The sequence below is a fragment of the Mustela nivalis genome (assembly GCF_964662115.1).
Source record: "Mustela nivalis genome assembly, chromosome: 1".
In the NCBI taxonomy this organism is placed as follows: domain Eukaryota; kingdom Metazoa; phylum Chordata; class Mammalia; order Carnivora; family Mustelidae; genus Mustela; species Mustela nivalis.
This window is the reverse complement of record NC_139020.1, coordinates 52077621-52089664: the sequence shown is the minus strand read 5'-3', so window position 1 is coordinate 52089664 and position 12044 is coordinate 52077621. Positions and strand designations below refer to the sequence as shown.

The 12044-nt window shown below is 34.3% G+C and overlaps 1 protein-coding gene across 12 annotated transcripts in view; it reads right to left on the bottom strand.

The window, feature by feature from the left end:
- ALCAM (activated leukocyte cell adhesion molecule) overlaps positions 1-12044 on the bottom strand; it is a 213840-nt gene that overhangs the window by 191976 nt on the left and 9820 nt on the right. The window lies entirely within an intron of this gene.

The window sequence follows — 12044 nt, the reverse complement described above, 5'->3', positions numbered from 1 at the left end:
AGTTAAGTAGTACATTTTGTATCCTGCAACATCCAAAGAGAAAAAGCTAATAGATTGTGCAATATTTCCGGAAGGCAAAGTAAATAACTAAGAAAAAATAAAAGTAAAAGATAATCTTATGCTTGAAATTGTTTCTGGGTTCTGTTTGATAGTTTCTTGGGTTCTGTTTTGTTTTTTTTTTCTTTCTGTCGGTGAAGAAGCCTATTTTATTTTTATTTCCGCCTGCCGTTCCTATAGCAAACTCATTTGGAAGCTCAGTCTGTTTGACTACTAAATATTGCTGTGGGAATGTAATTACTTCTCTCTTACTCCATTTCTCTTATGGAGAAATCTCTAAATTTCTATTTTTAAAATGAACCTGTGTAAAAATAGGAGTCAAAACTCAAAATTCATCAGTTTGAAATATCATTAATGCTTAATATAATATTAACCACAGTGAGATTCAAACTATTGGGAAAATCCATGTTTACTGCATGACTTGCTCACAGTACCTTTGATGTTTGCTTTTCAAATTCAAGGATTAAGTTCAGAAGGATAGCATTCTAAACATTTGAGACTATGCAGGAAGAAGGAAATATACTAATCATTTCATAGTTCCTGAGTTAGATCTTTATGAGAAGCGAGCAAGCTTTTCATAAATGTGCCTAACTTGATAGGAAAAAATACAACATACTTTTCCACATGAATTTAATTTTTTTAAAAAAGGCCAAAACTCACTGACAAAGCAAGTAAATATAAATATATATATTTACTTTAATGTGATGACAGGCCAGGTGTAGGCTGTCAGGAAACAGTCAATATCCAGGAGTAGGGAATATGAGGAAAGGAGTAGAAAAGGTAGGCTGGTGAGGGTGGAGGGTGGAGGGTGTGAGGTCTTGCAAAATGGGAAATAATGTCCCTAGCCAGTGAAAAAGGATTTCATTGGGCTCTATTTGTGAATAAACCAAGGAGAAGAACTGGTAACTAAAACCAAATTTCTAGTTTATGGCTGTTCTTGAATATTTCTATTCCACTGGCCCATGCGTGAGCCAATGAGCAGTTGATTCCAAACAGATGCACGAGCACCTGTTGTAACCAGGCATTTTACTGGTTCATCCTTGTCTTCCTAACTCTGCTTTTCTAATATCCATTTCTTGTTCTTTCAAATCTATTCAGTCATCAGACTTCCCTTCCTAGAACTTGAGTAAACACCCACTTATCTCTCTCTCAGACTAATTTCTCTAATTTTCACTTCCTCTACAAACTTGGGAAGTAAACTCTATTCCAGCCCTAACCCCACAAATTTACCACAGTCACACTGACCCCTGGATTTAGAGTAGATCACTCAATAGTGTATTAATAATATACGCTCCAGGGGCGCCTGGGTGGCTCAGTGGGTTAAGCCGCTGCCTTCGGCTCAGGTCATGATCTCAGGGTCCTGGGATCGAGTCCCGCATCGGGCTCTCTGCTCAGCAGGGAGCCTGCTTCCTCCTCTCTCTCTCTCTGCCTGCCTCTCTGCCTACTTGTGATCTCTCTCTGTCAAATAAATAAATAAAATCTTTAAAAAAATAAATAAATAAATAAATAATAAAAAATAATAATAATATACGCTCCATCTCTCCATGGGAGAGGAATTTCAAAAACACTGTCTTCCTACATTCTCACTGGCTCAGGCATGAACCTGTAGAGATAAGACTTCTGCACTCCCCACAGATCTGAGTATACACACATACGTTCAGTTGGAAACTGAAAGGCACATTGTATATTTACTTAATTTTATTATTAAATGAAATTCCCTATCATTACTTAACTCAACTTCTGTTTATCTCTAGAATTCAGCAAATTAATGCCATTCAGATTCCTAAACTTTGATTAAGAACCATGTATTCACACTGTAGACTTTGACAAGCACTGCTAAATTTGGTCAATACTTCCCAGGACTTCAAGAGAGCTTTGCATCAAAATTTATCTGTAAGAAGTTGCTACACAGCCATTGCTCTTCCAGCTTCAAGATAAGAAATTTAGTGATTGTTACTAGCAGGAGATCCAAACTTGGAATTACTAGAATGTATTATCACCTAGGTATCTCAACAAAGCAGAAAAAGAATAATTGTTTTCTAGTAAAATGCTACTGATCCACATAAATAATCTGTGACAGTAACTTTTTTTTTTTTCAAATCGCAATTTCCCTTTCTCATGCTAGTTTCCAAGTCTCATCTTTCTCTTCTTTCTGTAGAGAGGCCCTCTCATTTCCTATTGTACCTTCCTCAGCAGAACAACCTGTCCTCTTAAACATCATTTGTCCTCTCCAGTTACAGAATACTTATTTGTCCTGTGATCACATCCTTTACCATAAAACTTAACTTGTTAAACCTATTTACACAGAATAAAATAAGGCTTGTTTATGATGAAAATGATTTCACCACATTTCTCCTGGACCCTGTTTCCACTCAATTATTTATATACTGTCTTATGTGTTTGTGGGAAGATTATTTTGTTGGGTCATATACTGTTAATGTTAAATCTATACTAGATGCCAAGAATCCAGGGGTACTTGGGTGGCTCAGTGGGTTAAGGAACTGCCTCAATCCTGGGATTGAGTCCCACATCAGGCTCCCTGCTCAGCAAGAAGTCTGCTTCTCCCTCTGATCCTTCCCTCTCCAGTACTCACTCACTCTCTCTCTCAAATAAATAAAATCTTTAAAAAAAAAAAAAGGAAAGAAAGAAAGATTCCAAGAATCCAGGCAATATTTGTCATAGGAATGGATAACATTTTTTTTAGTGGTTAAAAAAAAAAAATCCTGTTTTCTAACTGTCATGTAGACTATGTGATTAATGCAGACCCTTTACAGATCACTGATATGATCCAACCAGTTTTGTATATTTAAAGAAAGAGAAAGTTCCATTTTCTTGGATTTATTTGACAATACCTTTACTCTGACTACGTTTTGATGCATATACCATATTGTATTCAAAGTCCTATACTGAAAAGGCTAAACGTGAGATTTTATTTTATAATTCAAAAACTAAAAAAGTACAGTTGTCAAATGTAAAACTGGCAATACAAATACACTGATAATTCTTTTGTGAAGTACTATTATACATGTAGTATAGAAGGTTTTCAATAAATGGGATCTGCCATTGACATTGTGCTGGATTTATTTTGGTTTATCTGGGTAAGTACTCTTATAACATATTAGAAAAATATAACAATTCCTGGGTGGGAACTCAGGAGACAACTTGACTATAAGACTTAAGAAGTAAAAAATTCCAAAAAAAAAAAAAAAGTAAAAAATTCTTAAAAGATTAAAACCAAGATAAAGATGCTAAAATTCAGGGGCACCTGGGTGGCTCAGTTGGTTAAGCAACCATCTTTGGCTCGGGTCATGGTCCCGGAGTCCCGGGATCGAGTCCCGCATCAGGCTCCCAGCTCCATGGTGAGTCTGCTTCTCCCTCTGACCTTCTCGCCTCTCATGCTCTTTCTCACTGTCTCTCAAATAAATAAATAAAAATATTAAAAAAAAAAAAAAGAAGAAGATGCTAAAATTCAGAGTAACTGGGAGGGAGACAAAGAAAGGCAAAGAAATAAATCAAGAACTCTGAACAAAGCTTTAAGGAAAAAGATTAAAAAAATTAAAATTATTTTGCCCAGTGAAGAAGCATCAGACTTAAAATTATTAGATTTTTCAGCTACCAAATATCATCAAATAATGAAATACAGACATAACCCCAATTCTGAACATTTTAGATTAAAATCAACAATGGCCTAGTTCTTAAAATGATATATTAGTTGCAAGAGCACAAGTTTTGTTTTGCAGTAAAAATAAAAGATTTCCTTTTTTTATGAATATGTCTTGAGTTCGTGTCTGAATTTTAAATGTTTTTGCAAAAGTAATACCAGACTTTCTCCAAATTATCTCTAATATTTTACTGTTAACAGCATTCAAGGGATGACTCACAATACACAAGTATTTTCTGCAGTACAGAAATATTGCCTGCATGACTAGTTAACACCTTCTCATGAGATCTTTTCTATACTCCTTTTCGCCATATTCTGGAAAATGTCCCGTTCCACAGGTTTAATCTAAGAATTAAAAATAAGAGAAATAGGGGCGCCTGGGTGGCTCAGTGAGTTAAAGCCTCGCCTTCAGCTCAGGTCCTGATCCCAGGGTTCTGGGATCGAGCCCCACATCGGACTCTCTGCTCAGCAGGGAGCCTGCTTCCTCCCCTCTCTCTCTCTCTGCCTGCCTCTTGGCCTACTTGTGATCTCTGTCAAATAAAATCTAAAATAAATAAATAAATAAATAAATAAATAAATAGATGAAAATATTACCTATCATGTACTGCCTGTTGAGTGAAGATATCCTTAGAATTATCCTAGAAAAACCTACAGTTTTAAAAATAAGTCAGTTTAAATTAATTTCTATACTTCCCTGGATGATCTTACATTCAATGTTAAATGTTTATAAGCTCTAGAAGAACACAGTTATTAAAGTTTTTATTTTATGTTAGCCTGGATTGGCACCTGGAAGAGAAACTAAGCAAACTCACATCCATTTTTCCATCTTTTTCTTTTTTTTCTTCCTTCCTTCTTCCCACCTTTCTGTTCTCACTGCCTCCCTCCCTCCTCCTCCTTCTCCTCCTCCTTCTTATATTCTAGACATTACTCGGAGCTCACCACTTGAACTGTATTCTTAAGTCCCTTTATCTATTTTACCCATCCCTTCCCTCCACCTCCCCCTCTGGCAACCACCACTTTGTTCTCTGTATTTTAAGAACCTGATTTTTGGTTTGTCTTTTTTTTCCTTTTGTTCATTTGTTTTATATCTTGTCCACATATGAGTTGAAATACCATGGTAATTGTCTTTCTCTGTCTGACTTATTTCACCTAGCATTATACCCTCTAGGTTCATCCATGTTGCTGCAAATGGCAAGAGCTCATTCTTTATATGTCTGAGTCATTTCCATATAGATATAGATAGACAAAGATATATACACCCCACATCTTGATGCCCTCATCTGTGGATGGACATCTGGGTTGCTCCCATATTTTTGCTGTCTAAATAATGTTACAATAGACACAAGGGTGAATTTATCTTTTCGAGTTAGTGTGTTTGCTTTCTTTGGGTAAATACCCAGGAGAGGAATTGCTGAACCATATAGTAATTCTATTTTTAATTTTTTGAAGAGCCTCCACACGGTTTTCCACAGTGGCTGCATCAATTTACACTTCCACCAACTGCGTGGTTTCCTTTTCATCACATCCTTGCCAACACTTGTTATGTCTTGTCTTTTTTATTCTAGATGTTCTGACTTGAGTGAGGTGATATCTCACTGTGGTTTGCATTTTGCAATTCTGTGACTAGTGACGTTGAGAATCTTTTCATGTGTCTGTTGGCCATTTGTGTGTCTTTAAAATGTCTATTCAGGTCCTCTGCCCATTTTTTTTTAATTGGATAATTTGTTTTGTTTTGTTTGGTGTTCAGTTTGTAAGTTCTTTATATGTTTTGGATATTAACTCTATGAGATATATCATCTGCAAATATCTTCTCCCAATCAGTAGGCTGCCTTGTCATTTTGTTAAAGATTTATTTCACTGTGCTTTTTTATAATAAAAAGCTCTTTATTTACATAGGTTGACTTCACTTTTGTTCCCCTTGCCTGAGGAGGCATATCTAGAAAAATGTTTCTATGGCTGATGTCAAAAAAATTATTGCCTATGTTTTCTTCTAGAAATTTTATGTTTTGTGTTTATGTATATGTCTTATTTAGGTCTAATCAATTCTTGAGCATGGTTCAAGAAAGTGGTCCAGTTCTATTCTTTTCCATATTGTTGTCCAGGTTCACAGCAACATTTGTTGAAGAGACTGTCTTTTCACTATTGTATACTCTCACCTCCTTTGCTGTAGATTAATTGAACATTTGCACATGGGTTTATTTCTGGGCTCTGTATTCTGCTCCATTGATCTATATATCTACTTTTGTGCCAATACCATAATGCTTTGATTACTACAGCTCTGTAGTGATCTTGAAATCTGGGATTATGATACCTCTTTGTCAAGATCGCTTTGTCTATTCAGCAGCTTTTGTGGTTCCACACACACTTTAGTATTACTTCTTCTAGTTGTGTGAAAATTTTGTTGATATTTTGACAGAGATTGCATTGTATCTGTAGACTGCTTTGGGTGGTATGGGCATTTTAATATTGGTTCTTTCAAACCATAAGTATGGAATATCTTTGGGTAGATACTAACTCAATTCCATTTCTCTTTATACTTCATTTGCTTAGCTTGAGTAGACTATGCCAAATATTGTTTTTGTGGGTTTTGTTAAAAACCGTAATTCAGGAGACTTACCATTCTTAAATTTCTAAAAGCAACTGAAAATTTATCTCACTCTAACTATTTCCTATTCACATAATACTATATTTTCCAATTTTAAATAAGTTCCATTAGGGCCCTTGAGTGGCTCAGATGGTTAAGCATCTGCCTTCGGCTCAGGTCATGATCCCAGGGTCCTGGGATCAAGTCCCACATCCAGCTTCCCTCTATCTCTGCCTTTCTCTCTCTGTCTCTCATGAATAAATAAATATTTTTAAAAATCTTTAAAAAATCAAGACAGGAAGAACTTTCATTAATCAAGATTTCCAATTTTTATTAATCCATTTATTCAATCAACATATATGTTCTGGGGATATGTTATGTATCAGCAGACATGGAGTTAAAAAAAAGATTAAAAAGACATAGATCCTGCCTACCAGATCTCAAAATTCTCTAAGGGAAGAAGGGCAAGAATATATATGGGCAATAAGTGAAGTGAACTCTGAAACTACAGAGGATAGACACTTTGCAAAAGATCAGGGAAGAAATTTTTGGAACAGATGGAATCTAAGCTCTGTTCTGAAGAACAGGGATACTAGTTACTCAGACAAAGAAAGGGCTATGGGAGAGGGTGTGACAGACAGAGAGTGTTCCAGAATAAGACAGTGACAGGGAACAATATACCCATAGCACATTTAGAAGTATGGCTGGGGCATGAAATTCCAAGAAAGATTGTGTTGAAAATATAACTAGAACCGTTAATGCTATGCTAAGTATTTTGTATTTTATACTTATTCTAATGGGGAGCCACAGACTTATCTTAAGCAGAGGAAGAATCTATCCATCTTACATCATTTTGGTGGCAGAGAGGAGAAGAGATTAGAGAAGGGCTAGACTGAACTTTGAGAAATCCATTAGACTATGCTTATTTTTATACTTCCTTAAAATATTAAATCACCATGCTCTCATTTTACTCTGAATCCACAGAGTCTACATATACCTGCCTTTTAAACACACATGCTTTCATAATCCTAAATTACTTCTCGCCTACTTCCACTAATGACCTACTTCCACTAATGACCTAAAACAACAATATGTTCTCAGACACTGTGAACAACAGCCTGTAAGGTGTCTCATTTTCACCTTTAAATTTACCTTTAAATTTAGGTTTCAACCTCAGAATTTCAATGCAATGATGTTTCATTATCAGATGAGAATTATGTCATAAGTAATATGGTACTTCCAGTTAGTGGATAAAGTCTGGGAATTTGTGGATGTCTTATTTGTGTTATAAAGTGAGTAGATTCAAGGTTATACCCAAAAAATAATATGATGTCACTATCATTCATGTGCCATTTCTTGAATGGGAGAAAAAAGGTGTAGCGAAGAAGAGCTATAGCTGGCAATTTTATAATTTTGAATAACCTGAGGTCTCTCTTTTTTATGTCCTCATGGGAGTAAATTGGATTTATAATCATATTTTGGGTAAGGTGGAAAGATTAACTGAAATTAAATAATTGAATGATACTAACAACTTATAAAGAGTTTATTATCTGACAATCACACTGTTGAATGAGCTTATCCCTACCCCACAGGTTAGGACAGAAGGGTTAAGCCATTTGCCCAATGTTACCTGATTCTTAGGTGGGAAAGAGAAACATGGGTTTCAAAACCACAGAGTTTGGCTCCAGAGCCATATTCTAACTCTAATCTATAATGGAAAGTAAGCACAATAAGACAATTACTTACTTGAAAGAATCCTTAAAACTAAGAATAAGCTACACGCCTGAATCCCTGGGTTGCTCTCTTAATAGCACAACTTATTTCAAGACGAAATGTTTAAAAGCTGTCTCTGTGCTGGCAATTCTTAAAAATGCCAAAGAGCTGGGCCCTTTCTTTAACTTACAGCATTTTTAGTAATAAGTTAGGAGAAATAATATGTGGGATTATACAATATTCTGTAGAACAAAAAAATAATTCCCATTTTGAATTTTAAAAAAGCGATTATCATTTTAAATGTTTTTTTTCCCCTTACTTGGAACTCCAATAAGAGTTATTCCTTACCATCAATTCAAACTTATACAAATTTCTCTAAATGAATGTATAATTTTGGATCTTAGCATTTTTAAGCTTCAAAGATCTTAGAAATCATATGATACAATACTTCCATGACAAAAGGGAATCTCATCAAAGGTAAATTAATTGTCAGAATCACAGAGAGGTAATGGATCAACTTAGATTAAAAATATAGTTGGGATACTCTAAATCAAGTGGATAACTGGGAAAATAAAAAAAGGGAGAAAGATGTAAGTATAGACAGGTTCCATGTAGAAATCTATAATCATGTGGTTAAAAATCTAGGCAGAGCCATCAGAAAGGATGAATACCTACCATTTATATCGATACGTATGGAACTGGAGGGCTTTATACTACGTGAAATCAGTCAGTCAGAGAAAGGCAATTATCACATGGTTTTACTCATATGTGGAATATAAGGAATAGTGCAGAGGATCATAGAGGAAGGAAAGGAAGACTGAATAGGAAGAAATCAGAGAGGAAGACAAACCATCAGAGACTCTACCCTGGGAAACAAAATGACAGTTGCAGAAAGGGAGGTGGTTGGGGGGACGGGGGTAACTGGGTGATGGGTATTAAGGAGGGCACGTGATGTGATGAACACTCGGTGTTATATGCAACTGATGAATCATTGAACACTACATCTACATCTGAAACTAATGATGTACTATATGTTGGCCAACTGAATGTATATTTTTTAAAAGTCTAGGCAGTGAGGAAAAAAAACAACTATTTCTCCTCTCCTATCCAAATATATAGACATTTCCACATAATAGAGAACACAAAAGTAGTTATCAAAAAATTCAGTATTTTTTCATTGGAAATAAACTTTGTTCTCCTTTGATGCCTTGCTATATATTAGAAGTATGCTTTACAGGAGTATAACTAATTTCCTCTAGTGATTTATTATCCAAAGGATACAGAGCGCTAAAAACTAGGATTTTAAAGCATATATTATTTGTAGAAGCACTTCTGAATCCCATTAATAAGGAGATTACTCAATTTCTAAAATATCATTAATATTCAAATTATAGATTCTTAATAATCTCACTATTAAATTAGACACCACCAGATAATCATAATAAATAGAAGCACCCTACAGTGTTCATAAAAGGAAAGTAGTGGAGCTCCCTCTATTGATTTATAGTTGAGTAAATGTGCCTTGTATATAAAAATCTTAATTTTATCATCAAAATTATTATATAGTAATCATAAAATTATAATAGTAAATTACAATAGTAAAATTTTTTCTTTCTAAGGTCTAATAGCTTTTAAATTACAGAAACACATATACAATATCAATTTCTAAGGATAACTTTATAAACTACAGATGTCCTTATAATTTTAGAGCATATATTCTTTCTTAATAGTTTTGGCTTGCAGAGATCACATTTAAGATTATAATTTTCAATTTGTGGAAGGTTTTTTGTTTTGTTTTCTTTGAGTTGATAAAACTGAAATTGTTTGACAGATATTGGGACTATAAAACATTCTAACAAGAATATGAAGTCCAACTTTGTTATGGAAGTCTCCCAAAATGCACGTAGATGGAACTGAAATATATCTTCCAATCAGGAAATGAGGTATTTTCACATATTTTTTGGTGTGAATAAACTGACATAATTATATGGTTACTAAAAAATGTGATTCATAACAATTATCGCTGAGAGTCCACTGGTGTCAGGCAGTGAGAAATGCTATATACTCACCTGATTGGAATATCCATATCAAATGAACTTGGTAATATTGTTATCCTCATACTACAAATCAGAAAACAGAGACAAGAGCTAGAAAATCAAATTAATACTCAGTTCCACCATCCAAGCCCTTGGACTCTGGTGCAATAGTTCCTAGGCTATGTATTGATAATCTGTGAAATCTGTGAGCACTGACATTCCATAAAAATTAAGCAAAGAATTATTTTTTAAAATATCATAGAGGTGGGGCGCCTGGGTGGCTCAGTCGGTTAAGCCTCTGCCTTCGTCTCAGGTCATGATCCCAGGGTCCTGGGATAAAGCTCCACATTGGGCTCTCTGCTCAGCAGGGAGCCTGCTTCCCCCTCTCTCTCTCTGCCTGCCTCTCTGCCTACTAATGATCTCTGCCTGTCAAATAAATAAATAAAATCTTTAAAAAAATATATCATAGAGGTATAACCATACTATCTACAATAAAATCACTATTCAGGCAGTTCAAATCCTTTCTAACCAAATATTTTGGATCGATTCTAAAAAATAATAACCTCTAAACTATACCCTGAAATTCTACTTTTTTATTGTTTTATCATTTATTTTAGGAAGGAAACATACTTCTTATTAGCAAAGAGAAAAACAACTGAGCAGATGCAGGTTTTGTTTTAATAAACATATACTTATTTGTCATTCTACTGTGATAAGAAAAGCCGTTCTATCTCATACTAAACAGTCATTTCCAAAAGAAAATTTCTATTTGAGAACTAGATTACCATCCACTACGGTTGGGTTGAGTAAAGGATTAATCCAACAGAGTAAATGCAAATATGTATTTCATTTTACTCTTAGATCTGATATTTATTATTCATATTTAAAGCATTATTCATATTTAAAGCCAAGCCCATCTCTGCAAAAAAAAATATAAAACCTATGTCTTATAACCAACACAAGCATTTTTCTTCAAAGTGTCATACCTACCACCGGGTAGAGAAAGTGCTTGCAAAATAAGGTATAAATGCCACAAGCTGAAAATAAACTAAATGCTAGGCAGAAACTGCTTTATTTTTGAAATTACAGTTGTGCATATGAATATTAATTCCATTATGAATACTTGTTACTTTATTTAAAAAACATTCTCAGCACATGCTCATTAAAAACTCTGCATAGACACATTGTTATATTTTTTATATAGACATGGCAATAAAACTATGTCTTACTCTTTTCTGTAAAAGTTCTAAAAATTACAGGGTAAAATATATTTAATGACACTAAATTTTCAGATGATATTTTTTATCCACTAGTAAGCAATTCCGATAAGCCTGTTAAACTTGTTGAAGATTGTTTAAAATACGACTTACTTAAAAATAACTGAAATCTGTTTAGTAAGACGCATTATGAAGGGTTTACGAAATGGCATTGGTTAATTCACCTACACAACGTATATCATACTTACAATGAACTAACACAAATATTTGGGAACCATCTGTGTAACATAAAACAATATCAACTATTCTTAAGGCTCACATGCTATTGTCTCTTAATCCACTGCTTTAGTTAATCTGATCCCACAGAGTATGAATCTTCCAAAATGAAAGGAAATATGAACTTAAATTTAAATAGTTTATGTTCTAAAAGTTAGCCATCTTATGTGGAAAGAGCAATGATAATAATTCATAATAAATGTACTTCTTTCACCCATTTTCAGCCCTGATACATGTGTCATAAAGCTAAGCACTGAACTATCTAAAGGTTTTGCCTAACATGTGAGCATGTGTGTGCCTATTACTCCTGTAATTCTCATTTTTCCCATTGTTTTAAATAAATAAGAATCAGCTTATTATCCTGTTGGGTTTTTTTGAAGTTACCCTTTCTCCATAAGTCTATACTATTAATATACGGAAGAGGCATCCCCATCCCCATGTGCTCTTGTTGGGATTTTAAATATATGCACTCTTTTTTAATTGAGAAATAATTAACATAT